Source organism: Typopeltis vanoorti, chromosome 1, assembly GCF_054136105.1.
Source record: "Typopeltis vanoorti isolate ZY-2024b chromosome 1, IOZ_Tvanoo_1.0, whole genome shotgun sequence".
Lineage (NCBI taxonomy): Eukaryota > Metazoa > Arthropoda > Arachnida > Uropygi > Thelyphonidae > Typopeltis > Typopeltis vanoorti.
This window is the reverse complement of record NC_143549.1, coordinates 19,120,949-19,146,680: the sequence shown is the minus strand read 5'-3', so window position 1 is coordinate 19,146,680 and position 25,732 is coordinate 19,120,949. Positions and strand designations below refer to the sequence as shown.

The 25,732-nt window shown below is 36.9% G+C and overlaps 1 protein-coding gene across 4 annotated transcripts in view; it reads left to right on the top strand.

Annotated features, from left to right (window-relative positions):
- The window catches only part of LOC150109819 (cAMP-dependent protein kinase type II regulatory subunit-like), a 487,212-nt gene that overhangs the window by 317,579 nt on the left and 143,901 nt on the right, over positions 1-25,732 (top strand). The gene's annotated exons all lie outside the window — the stretch shown is intronic.

Genomic DNA, 25,732 nt, shown 5'->3' with positions numbered 1-25,732 from the left:
CATTCAATTATCAAATTGATGGCAAAGGCAGTATTGGCTGCAAATGGCATGATAACAGTGTTGTCACTGTTGCGTCATCTGGTGCTGGTATCAATCCTCTGTCTCTTGTCAATCGTTATTTCCAGAAACAGAAAAAGAATATTCTCAGCCAAATATGATCAAAGTGTATAACCAGTTTATGGGAGGCATAGACAGAGCTGATGAAAACATTGATAATTATCATGCATCAATCCATGGAAAGAAATGGTATTCAAGCCCTCTTTTGTTTTGTTTCAAATTAGTCTTACAAAATGCTTGGCAACTGCATAAAGCATACGATGAGAAGCCAATGGATCTTTTGGAGTTTTGTCAACGTGTGGCATGCCATTATCTGGAGACCCATGGTCATCCTGCAGGACCTGGCCGAAAAGGAAGACCTTCTCAGAAGCTTAACATTGACTCACGTTATGATGGCATGGATCATGTGATAGTCAAGCAGGGAAAGCAAAAATACTGTGCTGAATGTCATAACACCACTTTTCAATGTGAAAAATGTGATATTGCCTTAACATGTGAAGTGTTCAGTTGAATATCACACTCAGTAGCAGGTATCACCACCTTCTGAGACAAATATAATATAGCAATGTTTTTGCCTAGTGTTCCATGTTTGGAATGCCACATAACTCAAAAATGGAATGAAATAATTTTTTTTCCTTCAAATTCTTGTTTCTTGAATTTTTCTAGATAACTTATATGAATTTCATATACAAATTAAAAAATTTCAACCTCTGGCGTAAATGGGTTAATAATGCTGTGGGAGTGGATAAGATATCACCACATATTCTTGAGGAATGTGCATAACAGTTAACTATGCCCTTTACCTTATTTAATGAAAGCTTTTGCAATGGGCAGGGTTTTCCTAAGGATTGAAAGAAGGCAAAATAGTACCAGTCCACAAGCATGGTTCTAGAACAGAAGTTTACAATTATAGACCAGTCTGAATAACCAGTTGTAGTGAAGGTACTGGAGAAATTGATTAGGAATAGAATACAGGATTGGATTGATGGGCATAGCATTCTTTATGATGGTCAGCATGGATTTATAAAAGGGTAGGTCTTGTTTTAGCAATTAACTTGTATTTTATGATAAGGTATTCTATCTATCTAACAAGTGTGTTAGATAATGGAGAATCATGTACAGTGATTCTTGGACTTTGCAAAAGATAAATTACCACATGATAAATTGGTGTACAAGTTGCAAAGGATCAAAAAAAAAAAAAAAAAAAAAAAAAAAAATCAGCTAACGCCTTTTTATTCCCGTATATACAGGAGTAGGCGAGGCCATTTAGCCCTATCTAACTTTTGGAGACTGAGTGGGCAATTCAATCTCCACTGGTACCCAATCAGAGACAGATGGCCCAAGGCTATCACTAATTAAGCGGTACGCAGTGAAGAGAGACGGCTCAAATGTGCCGCCATCTCGTGGTCTCTAACCCTAACACAATATATTTAATGTCTGAAAATAATGTGGGTTCTACGGTCGATTTTCTTGAGTTTACAGGACGAAAAACCCGAGTTTCCGGGAGGAAAAACCTGCTTGCCCGTGCCAGAGATCGACTAACTCGGGAACCGGTCGAAAAAAGGCTTAGAAAAATTTCCTCTAGTCACCGACTAGACTCGAAACCAAGACTTCCTTTGTGCGGCCTAGCGCGGTGGTGTGCAAACGCCACATCCACTGAGCTACACAGGCTCGTTGCAAAGGATGGGAATAGATATTGACTGCCATCCACCCCTGTAGGCAAGCTAACAAATGACTTTCCGTCCCCATTCTGCTCAATCTCAAATAATTGATTATGCAGTATTCATCAAATGCTTTAGAAATATCCAGATAAATCACAGTATAAGCATCTCCTCTGCCCAGTACACTAGTCATCCTATTGTAAAATGTAACCAAGTTGCTCAACATACACTTGTTGCTTTCTTGAAACAGAAGAATCAAGGTCGAGACCCAAACTATCTTCGCAGCATTTGTTGTACCTCTCCTTAAATCGTAACAGACAAAGCACTCACAACTGACTCTGGCAAGTCATTTCATTCATTCACTGCTCTCCAAGTGAAAAGTCTAGTCCTCACACCTTTGCTAACCACACTGTTATCCAATTTCCAGAAATGTCCTCTTGTCTTGTCCCATCTAGCCAATTGCTGAAATAGTTTTCTGTATTATCTGTTGGTAACTGCATTTTTTAACCTATTTTCTGTATCATCTGTTGGTAATTGTTTTTAGTGATGAATTCACCATAGGTTTCGTTATGTAAAAAGTTAATTTAGTTAATATAGTAGTCTACATTCGCCATGTCTGTCTATTGCAAGCTTACATTTTCAGGTTACTACATTCACAATTCTTCTGCTCATCATCCATCTCAGAAATTTGGCATCATTAAATCAATAGTTTTCAGAGCACATAAATTCTTCTCCTCTGAAGTTCTCTAAACCAAGAACTAGAAATAATCAAAAATACAGCTATACTAAATGGATATAATCTTAAAAACAACTCAAAAAATCATCAGTCACCTTCCCACACATCACTCAGACAAGAAGAAGTCCATAGGATTCCCATATCGTACGTCAAAGGCATCTCCGAACGTCTTTCAAAAATTATGAAGAAATACAATTTTGCCACTACTTACAAACCTATCAACCAAATCTATAACTTGTTACCTTCTCCTAAGGACAAACTCTCACCTCTGATGTTACCTAGCGTTTATGAGATCCCATGCTCCTGCAAATTGTCTTACTTTGGTCTGTTCAGAAATGCATCTCGGAACATCAAGACCACATTCGTCTTTTCAAACTGCAGAAATCTGGTCTCTCCCAACATGGAGTTGAAAATCCAAACCATAGGATCCATTGGGAGAAGTCGAAACTTTTACGCAGATCTTTATATAAATATGAACGTTTATATAAAGAAAGTGCTGTAGTCTTACTACCAGACCAAATTTAAACCGCAACGATGTTCTTACTATTCCTAAAGTATGGGAAATTGTCATGCAAAATTGTGTAAAATAATCTTATATATATTATTTGTTTATTTATTTTATTTTATTTTATTTTTTCAGTTATATTTAATTTACTTCTATAACACATTACTGCATGCATATTGAGATTCCACTGTAATCATGCGCCCTAACTGCATGTTATTCCTATTATTGTTTAAACTACTGTACTGATGATGTCCCAAGATACTTGGGATGAAATATTTATGAATTAATTAATAAATATTTAATTTGTAAATATTTCATCCCAAGTATCTTGGGACATCATCAGTACAGTAGTTTAAATAATACTAGGAATAACATACAGTTAGGGTGCTTGTCCTTTCAATAGTATTAAATGAAAAATTCCATCAAAATGTATGAGCCTTTCAGAAGTATTTCTGGTTAGAAGTATTTTCATTTCAGAAGCATTACTGGTTATTACGTGTGTTTTTAGTGATAAATTAACTTTAATTAATACTTCTAGTATGTTGACAAAGTCACATTCATCATTTAAGAAAAATACATTAAGTAAACTTAATATTTCTAATATATCCTGTCTTTTTCACCTGTCAACCAATCTTGACAATTTACAAACCATCAACCTGTACTCATACAGAGTATTCCACAGCCCATACAAGAGCTTTATCACTCGCCTCTGGATCCTCTCCACCATTTTTCATCCACAAGAAACCAGGTGACCAGACCTGAGCATAGTAATCCAGATGTGGTCACACCAAGACTTTTTATAAAGAGGAATGATAACTTCCTTATCTCTGCTTGTTAGTGTGTTCTTCAATAGCCAATCCTATGAGCTATCCTGGCTACTTTAGCAATATGAAATCTAAACTTCAACTCTCTATTTACTACTACTACCCCAAATCCCTGGCTTCATCAGTTTCCTGGAGTACAGGTCCCTCAATGTGGTACACAGTTTGTGTTCTTTATATCCCAAAATGCATAACTTGACACTTTTCGACATTAAATTGATGTCCATGTTTTGCTCATACTGTCACCGTATTCAAATCATTCTGGAAGCACTGCATCATCATGATTAACTATTACCCTACCCAACTTTGCATCCTATATGATTTATATACAAAATAAACAGCAGTACTCCAAGCACAGAATCTTGTGGCTAACCTTCTTTCTAATGGATTATGCTCTTCCATATACTACTTTTTTTTAGTATCTGTCTATCAGCCACCCATTTATTCATATCACCAGTTTCCTATCCATTGCAGTTTGCATAACAGATTTCCATGAGCTATCCTGTCAAGCACCTTTGCAAAATTCAGCAGTATCATCATGACCTGCAGTATCCCTTGCAGTCAAATCCATGCCTCACAGAACCTTGCATATCCACTTCACCAATATTCGTGGCCTCAATTCCAACCTTAATAGCATCCACTATTTGATATTTGAGTTTTAACAGAAACTCAAATATCACCTTCCCTCAGCACTGTTCATCTCAAACTCCCTAACTATACACTATTTAACTCCTTTCGACCCAAGGGTGGCATCTGTGCATATATCTGCTCATGCCAGAGAGCACCTAATCTAGAATCACCCGACTTCAACCTTCTTTGGTCTAAAGCTATCCCTCTCCCACTGAGTCAAATTCATCTACTGTCTCTATCGCTCTCCTAATACCACCAATCATTCCAAGCTTTTTCATTTCCTCTCCTTAAAAGTTGATTTTCTCCAGTCCCACTCTCCTAACAGCGAAATCATCCTCCTGGGTGATTTTAACATCCATAACACCAATTGGCTATCCTCTTCCAGTTGTACAGATCCTGCAGACAGATGCTGAAACATTTGCCATCACTAATGACCTTACACAAATTGTTCAAAAGCCAACCAGAATACCAGATAACCCTGGACCACTCCCCAAATATCCTAGATCTCTTCCTTACTAATGACCCCTCCAAATATGTAGTGAGTCCCCTGGGTAATTCTGACCACAACCTAGTGCTCATCTCCTCTCCCATGCAACAACGCTTACACAATCACTCCCACACAAGAGTAGTTGGCATTATAACAGTGCCAAATGGGACAGTCTCTGAGACTATTATGCTACATTCCCATGGTTGAATTATTGTTTCGGTTTTTTTTTTATTTTATTTATTATTTTTTTATTTTTCCGGTTTTTCAGTCTGAACGTATTACCAAAGTAATCTTCACTGGCATGAAAATATCCATTCCCACACTACTCTGAACTGCCATCCCCTAACTAAACCCTGGTTCTCCAAAAGATGTGCCAAGGTGGTACAAATGAAAAATCAGGCTTACCATAACTGACTAAAATCAAGAACCCCATCCTCCTTCAATGCCTATACTGAAGCCCGAAACAGGTGCAAAAACCAGGAAGCTTTGCGGCCTGTCCAAATGGCAGCCATGCCTTTTGGTCTCTTGCTAAAGCAATTGGTCATAATTTTTGCCCTACACTACTCTGACCTCTCTCATACCCAGATGACTCAATTGCAACATCATTCACAGAAAAAGCTAATCTCCTGGCTTCACACTTTGCCTCCAATGCACACATAACTGACAATGGCAAATGCCTTCCAGTCATTCCAACTGCCCAACATGCAATGCCCCCTGTATCCTTTTGCCAAAAAGATATCATAAACCTGTTGTCTAAATTTGACACAAAAAATCTCCTGGCCCTGATGGAATGCCTCCAATTGTCCTGAAAGTCTGCGCAACAGAACTGACTCCTATCCTATGCCATCTGCACACACTCTCTTACTCCACTGGTATATATTCCAAAGCCTGGAAACTGGCTCACATTCAACCTATTTCTAAAAAGGGTGAGAAATCACTACCATCTAACTCCTGCCCTATCTCACTCACTTCACTCCTATCTAAAATGATGGAGAAAAACCATCATCTCTCAACTCCTACTCTACCTTGAAGGTGCCACCAGTACAGTATTAAGCGACCACCAGTACGGATTCCGTCAAAGCCGATCAACAGGAGATCTACTCTCATACATCAACCCATTGCTGGACAAATGCCATGGAGAAATTCAGCGAATCCCAAGTAATTGCACTTGATATCTCTAAAACCTTTGACCAAGTCTGGCAGAAAGGCTTACTAAGCAAACTCCCATCATTTTGACTGTCTCAGGACTTCTGCAGATGGATTGCTAGCTTCCTGTCTGGACGAACACTATGTGTGATGGTAGATGGCTCCCTATCCTCTCACCATCCAACTAATGCTGGGGGCCCCACAAGGTTCAGTTCTCTCACCGACCCTCTTCCTTCTATATATCAATGACCTATATCAGTTGACCTCTAACCCAATACACAGTTTTGCAGACGACAGCACATTATACTCCTCCCTCTCATTTGACAAACCCTACTCTACACAACTCACTTCAACCCACAGAACATCAACCACCACTACCCTTAATTCTGACCTCCAGTGGGGCTCAGATAACCTTGTCAATGCTAGTAAAACCCAATTCTGTCTTATTTCTCACAAAAAAAAAACCATTTACTCCCAACATTGTTTTTGATAACACTCAAATTCCCAGGCAAAATGAGATCTCTCTTCTCGAAATTACCCTGACACCAAGCCTCTCCTGGCATAAACGCATCACAACCATTGCATCCTCAGCTTCCAAAAAACTAGGTTCTCTCTTTCACTCAAGATGCTACTTCACCTCTAAACAGCTGTTTACATTATACAAATCTCAAATCCATCCAGCTATCGAATACTGCTCTCACATTTGGAGTGGGGCTCCTAAAAGCTCCCTCAAAATGCTTGACTCAATACAGAAGAGATCAATTAGATTGATAAATGACCCATCTTTCACCAACTCGCTCCCCTCACTTTCACATCGATGTTGGTCTCTGCGATTTGTATATTCTATAATTATTTCCATGGAAAATGTTCATCTGAAACAGCATCAATAATTCCCCCACTCTGTACTAAGCCCATTGAAACATGTATACAGCTGCTGCTCAACATCCTTTCACAGTACACTTTGAAACCCACAGAACAAGTTTCTTTTCCTCCTCCTTCATCCCTGCTACTGCGGTACTGTGGAATAGTCTTCCCTCTGATGTATTTCCCAAGGAATACAACATACAGGCTTTTAAATCAAATGTAAACAGGTTTCTCCTTTCCCAACCCACTACCCATATACGATACTAATGTACTATAGGTTGACCAGCCAACCTCTCGTATATATGGGCCCAACATAAAAAAAAAAATTTAGCCATTCCCATCCAACTCAGATGTCATTTGCTATTTCATGTCGTAAGATATATCCAAATCATCTGTCTCTTCTTGTTATTAATGTCTTTTTCAGTGTTCTGGGTTCATTTACTTTCTTAAGCACTTCATTAGATTTTTTTCCTGTCCATTTTATCTTTTGCCTTTTTATCTTATATTATATTATTATTGCACAGGCACCTCCATGGGGTCCTAAGACTCATATGGGAGACTCAGACTATCAACACAGTATCTGTCACACCTATTCTTGAAACCATTAACAGAGAAAGCACTCACAACTGACTCAGGCAACCCATTCCATTTATTCACCACTCTCCAACTGAAAAATCTGGTCCTCATGTCCATGCGAACCACTTTTTTATCACTTTTTTTTTCATCCAGAAATGACTTCTTGTTCTTCTCCCTGTAGCAAAGAGCACTGAAATATTATCCCTGTATCATTCCTATAAAATCCTTTAACTAACTTAAACGTTTCTATCATCCTCCCTCCATTTTTGTCTATCAACCAACTTTTGCAATCCTCAATAGGAAGCATTCCACAGATCACTCACGATCTTGGTCACCCACTTCTAGATCTGTGTGTTGAGGCTTAAGTGCTGTGAAGAATTCACGTTAGAGGTTTAATGGAATATTAACAGCACTGAGAAAGGATTAAAACTAATTTTAATACTTCCAATATTTTGTCTCCGTCACAGAGACATCTTCGGGGATTACAAAACTTTTTGTAACAACACACACAAATACAATACAAAGTGAAACTAAAGTCCTATCTAGGTGGTGCATCCTTTATGGGCATTTGCAGGTGACCTGGGATGTAAAGAGGAATCTCTGATAATTAAAGTTTCCCAAATTTTGGGAAGTTTAATGCAACCATATTTGTTTAAATTAGGTTGATTCCTGAGTGCAGATGCAGATTCAAAGAATAGTCTTTCTTTTTTGAATTTACTATGGTGGAGCATGGTAGTTTTTTTCCAGGAGATTCTGTGGGATGTATCCAAAACATGGTCTACAAGGCCAGACTGACCATGATCGTGTTTGCAGATGTAAAAACTGTGTTCTTCTAACTGGATGGATGCTGACTTCTAGATCCTCTCCACCATTTTCTCATCCTCAATAAAGCAGGTGACAAGAACTGAGCACAGTAATCCAGATGTGGTCCTATCAAGGCTTTACAAAGAGGAATGATCACCCCCAAAAATCTCTGCTTGTTAGTGTGTGTTCTTCAATAACCAAATAATCCTGTGAGTTACCACCCTGACTACTTTAGCAATACGCCCTCTATTCATACCCCCAAATACCTGGCTTCATTAATTTCCTGGGATATATTTCCCTCAGTGTAGTACATAGCTTCTAATCTTTGTATCCCAAAATTCATTTTGGGATACAAAAATTGACATCCATTACGTTTTTCCTAAACTGTCAGCCTATTGAAATCACCTTGCAAGCTCTCTTCATCACCTTGATGAAGAGACTGAATATCTCCTTTCAAATTACTTCTTGTATCAGTCATCATCATCATCAAATTCCTGCCATGTACCCTCAAGGGGTGTTCTTGTATCAGTTATGTACAAATTAAACAGAGTATTCCAAGCACAGTCTTGCAGAACACCACTAGTCACCTGCCTTCTCCTGGATTCTTCTTCTCCATATACTACTTTTTTGTTATCTTTCCATCAGCCCACACTTTTATCCATCCAAATGCATTGCATTTTGCATAATAGAGTTGCATGTGGTATTCAGGTCAAACAGCTTTGCAAAATCCATCAGTGTCTTCATCTAGCATAACAATTCCCTTTATTCAACTTTACTGTTACCCTTATTATAATAAGTTAATAGATTATTAAGGCATGACCTACCCTTCACAGAGCCATGCTGCTCTCTCATAAAGTATCATATTCCTATCACTCATTCTTGAAATGTCTTTTTTTTTTTTTTTTTTTTTTTTACCAACTATTACCATACTTTTACTATCACTCCTGAAATACTGATTGGTCTATAATATGCTACCTCAGATTTAGATCCTCCTTTATGCAAAGGAATTATTCTGTCCTCCTTCCACTCTCTTGGGGCTTTGCCAGATCTGAGAATTAAGCAGGCTTGTCAAAGGCATTGCCAGCTTCCTCTGCACATTCTCTTAAAATGGAAGTCCATATACCATCCAAACCCACAACTGTATTTGCATTTAGATTCTGGAATATACTAAGGACCTTGAATTCTTCAACTTCTGTTCTCATATCAGTCCCCGTCACTTCTGTCTTACTTGGATGACATACCCCTTTCAAAATGGTCACTCAGTGGCTCAACAATTTCATCTGCCTCTGTTACCTCTCTAGCACCTGCACTTGTTAAAGTTATCCTTCCATAATTATTCTTACACCTATTTGCCACATGCTGAAAACCACTCATTGGGATTTCATTTCATCTGTTAGGCTAATTTCTTTCCATAATCTGATTTTGCCTTCATTTACCATTCTTGTCACCTTTCTTGCCTTATCTTTGTACTGTTCATGAGAACATTTTCTTTTTTTTTGCAGATGAAAGTTTTTTTACTTCATTATACTATAAATTAAAGATGCCAAGAAATTATATTCTTGGTTTCATCCTTTATCCAAGTGTAAGCACTTGTGAAGCCACTTTATGACTGGGCTACTTGTATGTAGAGGTTAATAACCTCATATCAATTGCCTTGGTATCCCATAAGGCAACATACATATCCTTACAGACATGAATAATGCAATGCATTATGGGAAGAGCCACTACCCAGATCTTTGTGTTTGCATCAATGGGAGCCAGGTCCAGAAGTGATACCAAGGTTGAAGTAATGCAGAAATCATATTTCCATATACAAGTAGCCTTATTATTAAAATACCTTATTTATTTTAAGTCGCACCTTATTATTAAAATACTCTGGATTAGAGATAGATGTTGAAATTTTTTTTCATTTGGTTATACTATAAATTAAAGATGCCAAGAAATTATATTCTTGGTTTCATCCTTTATCCAAGTGTAAGGAAACAAAGTTTGCTCTTGAAGTCACTTCAATTGTCATTGCCATGCCAAACCAGGAAAGTATCCAATCACTCTGACCAGTTGTCTCTTTAAAATATTGGAGGTAATGGTTAATGCCAGACTTCTCTGGTATTTGGAAAGCAACAATCTTCTCTCCAACATGCTATGTGGATTTTGTAGATCTCATTCAACATTGGACTATTTGTTCCATTTAGAAATGTGTCTAAGAGATGCTTTCTGAAAAGAGAATATCCATTTTAATCGTATTTTGACATTGAAAAAGCTTATTGACACAGTGTGTAATGCATTAAGAGACCTTTGTAACCTAGGTCTCAGAGGACACCTTCCTGTATTTATTAAACACTGTCTGTCCAGCCGAGTCTTTCAAGTCTGTGTGGAAGTATGCTCTCTGGGCTTATCATCAAGAAGAGGGTGGTCCTCAAGGATCTATCTTAAGTGTGTGACACTCTTTTTTTGTCAAAGTCAACTCAATCACTGAACAGCTTCTTCCCACTGTAGGCAATGGTCTTTATGTGAATATTATTATTCACATAAAGACCATAAAGTGACGGTAAATTGTGACTTCACAATTTACTGTCACTTGTTACATAAGGGTGATTGAAAGATAACTTTAACACGTTTGCTGCCATGCTCATCGGGCATAGTTTGTTACCACATGGTAAGCACTTTCTCGTCTTCAAGGTCACTACGAGTAATCTCGTAGCCGGCTTATTAGGCAGAATTTTGTTTCATATGCCAACTACGAGTAATCTCGTAGCCGGCTTATCAAACAGAATTTTGTTTCATATGCCAACTAAGGGTAATCTCATATCACCCCACCTATATATTACATGCGCTGAGCACGGTGTTTATTATTATTATTAAACAAGACCTCATGGAGTCAAAGACTCATCTAGGAGGTCCTTTTATCTCACACACATCTCATCATACCGCGTCTTAAACACATTCAAACTCCTTGCAGACACCACACTCTCAGGCAAGGCATTCCAATCACTCACAACTCTGCACGAAAAAAACCTGCCTCTCACTCCCCTACTCACACCCTCTTTATACAGTTTCCAGGGATGACCTCTGGTTCTCCCCTGATCTCCCACTATTCTCTGTAGAACTTCTCCACCATTGATCCTATAACAACCCCTTACCAACTTGTAGGTCTCTATCATATCTCCCCTCTTCCTTCTCTCCACTAGACTCTGCAAATTACATCTTTTCAATCTTTCCTCATACTCGACATTCCAGAGGTCAGAAACTACCTTAGTCAGTCGCCTTTGGACCCTTTCCAACATCTCTTCATCCTTCTGAAAACCAGGTGACCAAATCTGGGCACAATAGTCCATGTGTGGCCTAATCAAAGCCTTATACAATGGAACAAGAATCTCCCTACTTCTACACGTCAGTGTCCTCCGCATCATTCCCAGAAGTCTTTGTGTTGTCTTCACAATTTTGGCGATGTGTCCCCTAAATTTTAGATCCTTATCCACTATCACCCCAAGATCTCTTATTTCCTCTACTTCCAACAATATATTCTCACCAAGCATAAATTCTGCATCCCATCTTTGTTTTCCAAATTTTAAAACCTTACATTTTGCAACATTGAACTCACATCCCCATTTCTGTGCCCAATCACTCAATTTATTCAAGTCTTCTTGCAAGGCCACAACATCTTGACTACTCTTTATGATTCGTCCCAACTTTGCATCATCTGCAAACAACTGAATATCTCCATCCAAATCTTCACCAATATCATTAATATACAAGTTAAATAGTAATGGCCCTAAAACAGATCCCTGAGGCACTCCACTAGTGACTTTCCTTTTCCTGGATATTGCACCCCCATACACAACTTGTTGATACCTATCAGATAGCCAGTCTCCAATCCAATGCACTAATCTAATATCCAACCCCATCTGCTCTAGTTTGACTGTCAACTTATCATGAGGTACTCTATCAAAAGCTTTTGCGAAATCCAAGTATATTACTGTGTATCCTTCTCCTCTGTCCAAGGAAGCAGTCACTTTATTGTAATAAGTAAGTAGATTACTAAAACATTATTGCGTCTAGTCTCTAAAAACCTTCAATTTCGCCATGGCCAGTAAAAGAAAACTTACTGATAAAGAATTAAAAGCTTATGCTAATATGAGCGATGATAAATTATTTGGTTCCAATTCCAGCGGTGACTCAGATGAAGAAACTTTTGAAGATGAAGTTTGCAACCAGCCAAATACAACAACATTTACTTATTGGAAAAATTCAGAACAAGAGCCCCACAATTTGACTTTGTTGAAACTTTGTTTTTTAAAATTGACACTGCAAATTTCAGTATCAAAAAGTTGATTGAACTTTTCTGAAGATTTTCTCACACTTTTAGTTGTACAAATCAATTCATATGCTTTACAAAATATTGAGCAAAGGCAAGCACAGATCAAAAAAAGTCAAAGAATTTCAAACTGGAAAGCAACAGACATACCTGAAATGAAATTATTTCTTGGACTTTTACTTCATATGGGTCCTTGTAATTTACCATCTATTGAGCATTATTGGAGTACAAATCAACTTTACAATTTGCCATTTTGGCACTCTAAAATGAGCTGAAATCGATTTCAAATTTTATTGCGTTATTTATGTTTTGTAGATAATTCCCAAGCAGCTAATGATAAGTACAAATTAAGACCAGTCCTAGATCATTTTACTAGTGTAATGTGAAATAGCTACACACCAAACAGAAACTTGTGTATTGATGAGTCAATGGAGTTGTGGCGCGGTAGACTGGCATTTTGGCAATACATAAAAAACAGAAAACATAGATATGGCTTGAAATTCTATGAACTATGCGAATTGAATGGATTGGTGATAAAAATAAAAATTTATACAGGTAAATCTGAATCCTCTTTAGCAGAAATGGGTCACACATATGATATTGTATTTCGCTTGATGGAAGAATATTTAGACTGGGGTTATGTATTGCATATGGACAATTTTTATAATTCTGTAGCGCTGACTGAATCTCTTACTGACAGAAAAACTTACGTGTGTGGAACGCTGAGAAATAATAGGAAAAACAATCCACCAAATGTTATACAGAAGAAACTAAAGAAAGGGAAATTTGTTTGCAAAGAAGAGGTCCTGTTTTAGTCAGCAAATGGAAGGATAAGAGGGAAGTTCTTTCTATTTCAAATATGCACAAATTTGAAATGGTTGAAGCGAAAAATCGGAATGGTAAAATTCAGTTAAAACCAAATATCAATAGGGACTATAATTTGGGTATGTCAGGCATCGATCTTTCTGATCAAATGCTTTCTTACTATTCCGCATTATGAAGACAATTAGATGGCCAAAGAAATTCGCAATACGCATCTTTGATATATAGATTCAAAATGCGCATAAATTTTATAATATAATTACTGGAAACGCAATGACTGCGTTAAAATTTAGAGATCAATTTATCTCAGTTTTTGTTGGAATGGATGAGCTTACTGCATCACAGAATATCAGCAGGATTCAGGATCTTCATTATTTGGAAATTTTATCACCTACAGAAAAATAAGAATTCCCCAACAAAGCCATGCCACGTATATACATAAAACACGTTATTATTGTCCTGTTTGCCAGGAAAACCACCATTGTGCGTGGAAAATTGTTTTTAAGTGTACCATTCAGAATTTGAATAAATTGGTTTTTATTTTATTAGTCTTAATTTGATTTACAAATTACGGGTTAACATGTGCTTGGCATTGGAGGTTTGCAATCGACATACGAGTATATTCGTAGTTGGCTTCTGAGGCACATATATAATATACTATATTTTAGCTGAAATTATTTTACTTCTGCCAAGCCCTCAGATGTGTTCTCCACTTTATTCACAAGCGAAGGGTCCAAATTAAGGTACTTATACTAAGGGTTAACTTGTGCTTGGCATAGGAGATCGGTAATCAACATACGACTATATTCATAGTTGGCTTGTGAGGCTCATATACCAACTACGAGTATACTCTTAGTTGGCATTGAACGTGTTAACAAGTAATTGGTAGTCTCTCCATGGGCTATTAGTAATGGGTTCAAGTTTTCATCAGAAAAAAAGCATATGTGTATACTTCAGTTGAAAATGTACTCATTATCTATATCCTGAGTTAAGAAGCAGATGAAGTATTCTTCTAGTAGCAACAGAAGCAGCCAAGTTCTTAGGACTTATTATTATTATTACGGGCATCTGCATGGAGTCAGTTGACTCATCGCGGGAGACCCAAACTGTCAAAAGAATATCTATTATATCTCTTCTTGAGTTCATTTACAGATGAAGAATTCAAAACTGAGTCAAGCAATGCATTACACTCATTCACCACCCTCCAGGCGAAAAACCTTGTTCTCACACCTTTGTTAACCACAATTTTCCTCAACATCCGGGGATGACCTTTTGTTCTTCCATCACTATCACAGCTGAAACATTTCCCTGCATCAATCTTATAAAAAGCTTTTAGTAATTTAAATGTTTCCATCATATCCACTAATCTCTGCAATCCATAAGCTCTCAATCTATCAATGCAGGGAGCATTTTTTTTACATCACTCACCAACTTAGTCACTCTCCTCTGAACCCTCTCCACAACTTCCTCATCTCCAAGGAATCCAGGTGACCAGACTTGAGCACAGTAATCAAAATGCAGACGTATCAACTCTTTATAAAGGGGAATAATAATCTCTTTATCTCTGGTTGTTAGTGTGTTCTTCAATAACCAAGTAATCCTATGTGCAATGTTGGACATCTTAGCAATGTGCCCTCTGAACTTCATCTCCCTATCCACCAACACCCCCAAGTCCCTAGCCTCATCAATCTCTTGGAGTACCATTCTATCAATGTGGTACACAGCTGGTAATCTTTTAATCCCGAAATGCATAACTTTACACATTTCCACATTGAACTGACATCCATTACCTTTTGCCATTTTGGCAGCTTATTTAAATCATCCTGCAAACTTTGATTATCAGCAATCAACTGAATTCCAACCCCTCGAGCCATTTCTTATATCGTTTATGTACAAATCAAACAATAACGGCCCAAGCACAGAGCCCTGAGGCACACCACTGGTCACCTGACTCATCATGGACTCTGCTCCTTCATACACTACTTTCTGGTATCTCTCCATGAGCCATTCTCTTATCCATATCACCAGTTTAGTATCCATCCCCATCTGCTCTAATTTGCACAACAGTATTCCATGGGGTGTCCTGTCAAAAGCCTCAGCAAAATCCAGAAGTATCACTGTGTAGCCATTTCCTTTGTCCAACTCAGATGTCATTCTATTATAAAAGTTAATAAATTGCTAAGGCTTTGTTAAAGGATTGACCTTTAACAAAACCATGTTGACCCTTATAGAGTATCATATTCTGATCCACTCATTCTTGAATTATGTACTTAACCAACTTTTGCAATACTTTTACCCACTCCTGAGATGATGATTGGTCTGTAATTAACTACAGCAGTTTTAGAGCCGCCTTTATGCAAAGGAACTACTTTGCCTTCCTTCCACTCCCTAGGAACCATATCAGAGTTCAAACTTAAGTTAAATAACCAAGTAAGAGGCGTTGACAATTCCTTCGCACATTCACGCAACACCCAAGCTGATATTCCATCTAAACCTACAGTGGTGTTTGCATTTAAATTTTTCAATATACTAAGTACTTCTGACTTATTAACTTTAATTCTCACATTAGTTATTGCTACAGGTACAGAGATATCCTCACTTGGGTGATAGACTTTTGAAAAGTGATCATTCAGTAACTCTACTATTACATCTAAATTGGTCACCTCAATACCATCGGCACCCACTAAGGTTATCCATCCATTTAACACCTACCATGTTTGTCTTCCTGACCATGGGAATACATTCTGATATTGTCTTCTTCAGATACTTGCTGATTATATCCCATACAATGCTAACATCTTTCCTCTGTAATATGTTCTGCCATGGGATGGCTGTGAGCTCACTCCAAAGCTTGTTATAATTACCTAACAAGCTTAGGTAATTCCATATATACCTCTTCTTAAGAGAGAAATCCACAAATTTCAACCTCCCAAGTCAATACCACATGATCACTCTCACCAATTGGAGGTAACAAGGACATCTCACTTAGGCATATGTCCTCTGAAACTATGACCACATCCAACACTCTCACACCACGAGTTCCTTCAGTTGTGTGCTGTTTCAAATAATTATCTCTTAGAAGGTGTATGAATTCCATTTCCTTTTTGCAATATGATATTTCCTCCTTCCAATTGATATCACCATAATTAAAATTCCCTATAATAATCACTAACCCTGCACTCATTGCACTAATTTGCTGATGCATGAATTAAACCCCCCCCCCTAGCCTATAGCAAACAACCAACTGTATATTTGGCTGCGTTGTCACTATTTCACACCAGACCGCCTCAAATGAACCATCATTCGCACATGTATCCTCTTGATATACTACTTTTTTTGGCTGCAACTCATCAGCTATAATCAACAGTACTCCTCTCCCTGTTCTATCTTCTCTATTCTTCTTGAAATACTGTACAAATTACATTCAATTCCAGTAACCATATCTTCTGCTGACAGCCAAGTTTCACTAAAGCCTACAACTTTTGGTGAGATTGCACTGCTTAATGCCAAAAATTCTTCCCTCTTATTTTGAATGCTTCTTGCATTAGTATACAAAAATTACAGATTCCCTTTAGTTCTTGTAACATCTTTAGAATTGATATGCATTCTACTAATTTCAGTAGACCTATGCTGATTTTTATCCACTCTATTCTTCATACTCTGCGTTTGTATCCTTTACATGCGAAAAAGGATCAACAAATATACATTCACTGCATGCTTCTTTCTCTTACACTCAACTCACCTTTCTCATAAAGTTTATACTCCTTGCATGTTTGTCAATTAAGGGAAACTACAAAAGAGCATTAAATCTCCTTTGTGTGCTATCCTCTGCTGAATAGGGCATTGATCAATGTTCATTGAGTCAGTACTTTCAGAGCTAGATTATTGTTTTCAACTCTATGGTTTTGCGATATTTGTATCCTATTGATCATCACGATATGTGCATAGCTATTGGTGCTTTTTATACATTGCTCATTCATAGTCTTTTTGTTAAAGCAAATGAACCATCTCTATCACTGATGAAAAGTCTCTTTCAGAACATCCTGCATGGACTGGTACAGCAAGCTACCATTTATCTGACCCTTCAGTTATCAGAATGGCGAGTCTTGATAATTGTAGGATGAAATAATTGACTCTTACTTCAAACTGGGATCTGACTGAATATGACGAAGTCAGGAAATACAGCAGCACAACCACAGATATCTCAGATGTGACAGATCTTGAATCATCGTTATAGATGGGAAGGAAATCGGAGTGTTCTGCTCTGACTGCATGCATTGAAATACATTTACATTGAAGTACAATTATTATGCAACCTATTTGCATGAATGCTGATATTACCTGTGCCAAACATAACAGCATTCCTCCAAGGTAGGTTAGCCCTCCATCCTGTACCCTCTTGTTGTGCCAACTAAGAAAGTCTCGCACTCCACCATCCATCTGCATGCAGTTATTTAATTCACACAGAGCAGAACACTCGGATTTCCTTCCCATCTATAATGATTCAAGATCCGTCACATCTAAGACATCTGTGGTTCTGCTGCTGTATTTCCTGATTTTATCGTATTCAGTCAGATCCCAGTTTGCAGTAAAAGTCATATGCAGTTCAGCTTACACTTTTGCATATAAAAGAGAACTACTAACAAAAGTGTATGATTTATATGACTCATCAAGTTCTTTACAGGCCATCTCTTTTCCTGTTGGACCTCTGTTGGTTGTGCTGCTGCTAGTTCCAGACATTACTATATCCTATCTGATCCCACTTGATTGCAGTACTATGGTATGCCATTCGGTTTGTGCTTGTATATATAAAAGAAAAATGCTACCAAAAGTAATTTATACACACTCAAGTTCTTTACGGGCCATCTCATCTCCTGTGTATAATCCACATCCAGTGGATTATACATATGCACTCAGGCAGGTATTATCAGGCTTGCACAAACTGCATAATGTTTTTAACTTTTTACAAAGAATTAATTTATATAAGCACATTTGATAATGAATTATATTTTTGCATAGATAAATTTGCATTGTATAATTTATATATTTTTTTAAATTTGCTCTTTTTACAAAACATTATTTGCTAATTTATCACTTTATTACTATTTATTATTACCTTGTGTGCCGTTGTAACTTTTGCTGTCCTTGTGCCATAAATCTTGTGCTTAAACCATAAATCAGTCAAATCCTTTTCTGTGTACATTGCACAAACTCATGCCACACCCAGTGCTTTGTGAGATTCTTCAACTGTTTAAAATGAAGACCCTTAATTTTGATGTGCTAGATTCCCAGTGACATTGGAATTGATGGAAATGAGACTGCAGATGTAGCTGCCAGATCAACCGATAGTTTTTGTTCATACTATTTATCAGTCCCATATACAGAATATAGATGGTTTCAGTTCAAAGTTAATTATCCAATAGCAGTCATCATGGCAGGAAGCACTGCCAAACAAATTACATGGATTAAGCCTGAAATTAAGCATGGACAGTCAAGTCAATGCAGAAACAGCTGAGAGGAAGTTGTTCCTGCTACACTCCACATAGATCATAGTCATCTTACATATTGCTGTTTATTTAGGGTCAATAAAACTCTCCTATGTGTGAAAAATGTAACACAATTCTCACCATTTGTCACACTCTGGTGGAATTCCAGCACCTCGCTTCAGAAAGAAATGAGTTTTTACTACTCTGGCTGAGCTGTAGACAGACAGATCTTAACAGACTTAGATAAATTGCATGAAAAAATTTTCACCTTTTAAATCTTTTAGAATAACTTCTTAGAATCAAGAAGTGATTCTAAAAGTGAATCTACTGATTAGTAGATTCTTTACATGGAGAATCAGTGAATGGAATGCATTATAAGAATGAGTTAATGCAAGGAGTGTTAAGGATTTTAAGATTCTATTGATATGTTGTCAGTTAAATGAACCTCCCATGATGAGTCTGCCAGCTCCATGGCAGATGCAATAATTGCATTTTCTATTTTAAATTGATATCTCAATTATTTACATATATACAATAATCATTTTGAGTAACATTCAGTATGTTATTTTACAAGGCTCACTAAGCACTGCATATGTACTTCATTTTCACAATGACAAGATTTCAATAATGATGATAACATAGTTGTTTTGCTATTTTGTTTAAATAATAAATAACAATAATAATTTACAATTATTTTGTTCACAGTTACACGAGTTAAATAATACTACACTGCAGATCACTTTTTTTCCCCAAAGGTTGGAGAAATCGTGATTATGCACAGTATTTATACATATATGATTAAAATATTATATAAATTTATTTAAATTAAGGGGATATTTAATCCCACATTATTGGATAAAGCTATGATCGCTATTCTTAGTATTTGCCCTAATGTAAAACTCATCCCCTAGGATATGTATGCTGTTTTACATTAGGGGAGATAGATCACTAACCAGACCAGTTTCAACTTTTATTGAAGTCTCATCAGTGAGTAGGCAGACCAAATAATACCAAGATTATAGTGATAATATCTTTAATACTTTATAGTACGAGTTGTCAAAAAATGTCAAAAAGAGCCAAAAGGCTTCACTTCAGCAATGTTAAAATTATTTAAATTAAGGGGATATTTAATCCCACATCATTTCAAAGCTGAATAAGAAAACTCTAAGATAGAAATCATCAAAGAGTTTCATTTAAATATCTATCCCCTTAATTTAAATAATTTTAACATTGCCGAAGTGAAGCCTTTTGGCTCTTTACTTCATTAAAATATTATATTTTCTATTTTGCACAATCATACAGTAAACTCATTATTTACATAATTTTTTAAATAATATTAATTCTTTATTACATTATTTTTTCATGTTACATAATAATATTATCACATTATATTATATAGTAATATTATGAGAATTTTTTTTTAAATTGATTGCTAAATATTTAGATGTATACAATAATCATTTGACGATATTTTTCAAATTACAGCAACTAAGTTCTGCATATTATGGCGGTTCACTTTCTACATTAGATTATAATAAAATATTTAAATGATTATATAATATGCATTTACAACATGTGAACCTTAACACACCTTGTGATATTAATAGTAAACTGTAGTTGCTAATTTATAGTTATAGTTGAATAAGTTTACATTTTTTGCAGTATATATACAATAACACTAAATGGTATATATTTACAATTTTTGCTTTAATGTATTTAAGTGCTGTAGTTGTAATAAATGGATTTTTTTCTTTGAGTTAATCAGATTGAAGTGTTATGTGTCAGCTTGCATCCTCAAAGCTTTTAATTAAGCTTATCTGAGGTTAATAATAATAATTTTACACATGAAAAAATATTCACAGTAGATGGATGATGATGATGAGGCGAAGTAATGCACTGACTTTGAAGCTTGATTTAGCTTTTCTGAAGTCAGTGGGATTAATTATTACTATTGATTATTATTATTATTATTATTATTCAGGCTTCCATGGAGTCAAGAGACTCATCATGGGAGATCCTTCCTAGGAAACAAAAAATCTATCATACCACTCCTTGAACCCATTGACAGTTAATGATCTCACCACTCTATCAAGCAATGCACACCACGGTTCCACCACCATGGAGTGCATTGAAACCATTCCTCACCCTCTTGCTCACAGTTTCCTTTTATAACTTCCAGGGATGGCACCTTGTCATCACTCCTTCCTGCTGTTCAACCAAGCGAAATAACTCCCCAGTGTCAACCCTGTAACCACCTCTCAACAGTTTAAAAGTCTCAATCATATCACCTCTCCTTCTATTCACCAAACTCTGCAGTCCACATTCCCTCAGTCGATCCTCATAACTAACATTGTACAGTCCTGAAACCATCTTTGTTATCCGCCTTTGTACCCTTTCCACTGTTAATTTATCCCCTTCAAATGCTGGAGACCAAATCTCAGAACAATAGTCTATAAGTGTGGTCTGATAAGGATCTTATACAACAGAATGATAACGCTTCTATTTCTGCAGGTCAGCCTCCTTCTCAGTATTGCAGTAATCCTCTGGATTACCCTCACCACCTTTGCAATATGCCTTCTGAATTTCAGTTTTCTATCAATCATCACTCCCAGATCTCGTCTCCCCTACTTCCTTCAGTACAGCTCCTCCAATCAAGTATGCAGTCTTTCATCGATGTATCCCAAACTTCAAGACTTTATATTTTGCTGCATTAAACCGCAACCGCCATTCATTCACCCATCTGTCTAGTTTATTCAAATCCTCTTAAGGGTTGCCAAATCTGCACTATTACTAATAACCCTTCCCAGCTTCACATCATCTGTAAACAACTGGATATCCCCTTAAAATCCATTGACAATGTCATTGATATAAAGTTTGAACAATACAGGTCCCAGTACTGAGCCCTGTGGAACCCCATTTGTAATTCTTCTGCTTCCTTGATACTGCCCCACCATACACAACTCTCTGATACCTATCAGAGAGCCAATCTTGAATCCAGTTGACTAACCCTACTTCTAAACTTATGTGCTGTAACTTAAATATCAGCTTATCATGTGGCACACTGTCAAATGCCTTTGCAAAATCCAAAAAATGGCAGTGTGTGTTTTTTCCCTCATCGACTGCTCTTGTCACTTTATGATAAAAGGCAATCGTATTTCGTAAGCAAGAGCCCCATAACAAATTCATGTCGATTCTCACAGATAACATTACCCTCATCTTCCCAATGCTGTATATAGTCCCTCACTATTTTTCCAAAACCTTAATAGCTACTGATGACACACAAACTGGCCTATAATTAGACATTCCCAGTCTTCTACAACCCTTATGCAATGGCACTATCTTACCTTCCTTCCATTCTTTGGGTACTTTTCAAGTAGCCAGACTTTCATTGAAAAGCCAGGACAAAGGAGCTGTAGTTCTTCAGCACATTCTCTCAAAACACTTGGTGAAATACCATCCAGTTCCACAGCTTTACTGATATCCAGAGTACTCAGTATTTGGAACACCCTCTTCAATCTCTAAACCTTGAACATGCCTTACCTCTCTAGTATTAAAACCTTCTACTTCAATAAAGTGCTCATTGAACAACTCCACTATGTCCTCTGCATCAGTCACTCTATTCCCATTTTTATCCCACAATATCATTCTTTGACAATTATTTCTCCTCCTACTGGCTACCTAGCTAAAAAATTCCCTAGGATTATCATCAGATCTTAGTGCCAATCTCTTCTCCTATTGCAATTTTGCCTTCCTCACCATACTAGTCACTCTCCTGGCCTGAGTCTTATATTTTTCATGCATCTGCTCTCCACCCCTCTTCTTATATCTCTTCCATAATCTCTTTTTCACCTGCAGTTCTTGTTTGATATTGTTTGTCATCCACTTTACATCAAATTGTGTCAGCTTCTTCACTTGTGGAATACTTACTGTTGCCTAACAACTATTCCTTCATAATTTCCCAAGCACTGATGTTATCCTGGCCTTCCAATTCCACCCTCCATGGAACTGCCCCAACTTGATATCTAAAACTATTATAATCACCCACCTTATAATTCTACATATGTTCCCTCATCTTCCAAGTCAAAACCATATGGTCACTCTCTCCAACTGGTGGGAGAGATGTCATCTCAGTTATTATCAGCTCTTCTTATGCTATGACCAAATCCAAAACTCTTGAACCTCTTGTTCCCTCTATTACATGTTGCCTAAGACATTTGTCCATCAAAAATTCTAGAAATTCCATTCCCTTATTACTACATGCATTTTCCTCTTCCCCACTTATACTGCTGTAGTTAAAATCTCCCATTACACTCATTCTTCTTGCACTTGCCAAGCTCAACTACCTAAACATCTTCTGCTTCCCACCCTCTACTACTTTGCTTGTAGCAACACTCCACTAAATATTCTGTCTTGTCCACCTCTACCTCACACCATATACTTTCAAAACCATTAGTGTCACTGCCTTTCAAAGCCTCCACTCTTAGAGGACATAAGTCATCACTTATCATAAGCAGTACTTCACCACCACGTTTTCCTCTTCTATCCTGCCAAAAAATGCTGTACCCTGCTACTTCTATTTCTGTTATTATATCATGTTCCATCAACCACATCTCAGTAATCAACCCAATAATCTTTGGCCGGGATGATGCTATCAGTGCCACCAATTCATCTCCTTTATTCCAGATACTTCTGGCATTAGCATAAAGCATAAAAATGTCACTGCTTCTATACTTCTCATCAACTAAACTTTTTTTTAAAATATTTTTTTATTATCATTTGTTACTGTAGTTAATATTGTTTGTGAAATGTATGGTAACTGTTGCTAAGTGTGTGGATACAATTTCCATAGTTCGGCTTTTAGTGTTCTGTAACTGTTCAGATTCTTCATATTATTTATATTATTTGGAAAGTTGAGTAATGTGGGTATAAGATGTTCCCTCATGGCTGCTCCATACGAATTGCTATAATGCGTGGTTGTGAAGAGGGTTGTGTTTGGTTTGGTTATGCAGTACATTTCTCTGTTATTGTGGTAAGAATTGTTGAAATAGTGTCTTTGTAACAGTACATAGCGTTGTCTTAGATTCTTTATACTCATGATGATAGTAATAATAATAATTTCATGTTATTTACTAATTTATCTGTAGTACTGTTGTAACCTTTGGTTTGGCACAGTATGACTTTTGCTGCCCTTGCACCAATAAATCCCTTAATCAATGAACCATCAAATCAGATGAATCTTCAGACTCTGGTTTGATTGTTCCATGATGATCGCTGTTGGATAATTGACTTTGAGCTTATAAGCAGTCTGTTGCCTGTGTATTGGACTGATGAATAGCATGAACAAAAGCTTATAGTTGATCTGGCAGCTGTATCTGCAGTCTCATATCCTTTAATTCCGATGTGGCTGGGAATCCAGCACATCAAAATGAAATATAGCTGTGGATATGTTCATATAACAATAATAATACATACAAAAAACAGCATTACTTGGAACAGGCCATATTTTACGACTCTACCTGATGGACTATTCTTAGATTCTTGAGTAGAATCTGAATTCTGTATCACCAGTCAAATTTGTGTTTAGATGATACATATTTCTGGATAGATTTCTGTATAGATGGAACATATGAGAAATATTTTTGCAGTATTATTCCAAGTGAAAGAACCAGATCAAATAGAATAATTATGGACTACTCATCTAGTTTCATGAGAATTCTTGTTTCACATCATCAATTGAAATATGTGAGTAAACTACAAACCAGGCTATAACAAGTAATGTACGTAATTAAATATTTAAATTGGATTAACAATGGAAAGCACACATTTGCTATGACATTGTTTGCTTGTTCATGGTCTGCTGCAAACTGCATGTGTGTTGTGTTGTACTGAATTAGAGAAAACCAGACTCAATGTAAAATCATCTACCCCCTTGTTTTCTGTTGTGCTGTTGACTATGGTTGATCTCAGCTGATTGTGGATTGAATCTATGCAGAGCATTTTGGTTTTTATTGCCATAATACTTGATGTTTGGAAACCATGCATTTGCTATGATGTTGTTTGCTGGTTTGTGAGCTGCTGCAAGCTACTTCTAAGTGCTGTGTTGTACTGAATTAGAGAAGACCAGACCAGACTTGATGTGAAATCATCTACTTCTTGTTTTCTATTGTGTTGTTGAGGATAGTTGATCGCAGCTGATTGTGGATTGAATCTGTGTGGGGCATTTTGGTTTGTTGCCATAATGCTTGATGTTTTGTTTCAGTTGTATGTGCTTCCAGTCCTGTTCTGTGTATTATTTTGTTCTCTATATCCTTGATGTGTTTGAATTGGCTAACTACTGAGCCCTATTGGTGATGCTAAGTATTCCTCCAACTTTATTTCTATTCAAATATTAGCAAACTTGCTTATATTGGTCTACATTGGCAAAACCTCTTGTATAAAGAACATTACACTTCAAAGACATTACAATAGAGCCTACTGATTTACTTGCACTCATTAACATCATTAATCGGTGTTCACCAATGTTGTAAGAACAGAAACCTTACAATTACTAAAAGACCTATTTCCACTGGATCTCCATAAATCTCTTAAAATATTGCATTAATATCATCATCAAATTGCTGATACATACCCTCAGGGGGAAGTACAGGATATTACAGTAGTACTACATGAAAAAGTTACAGCATTATCAACCTCCAATCAACAATTTTCCTCCAATCTATCGCTTGTCTATCAACATTAACAGAGAGCACTTTGAGACTTCTCCTGGAAGTCTCCAAGTGCTTGAGACAAAGCTTTTGAGGCCATGTCTTAAACTCATTTCAC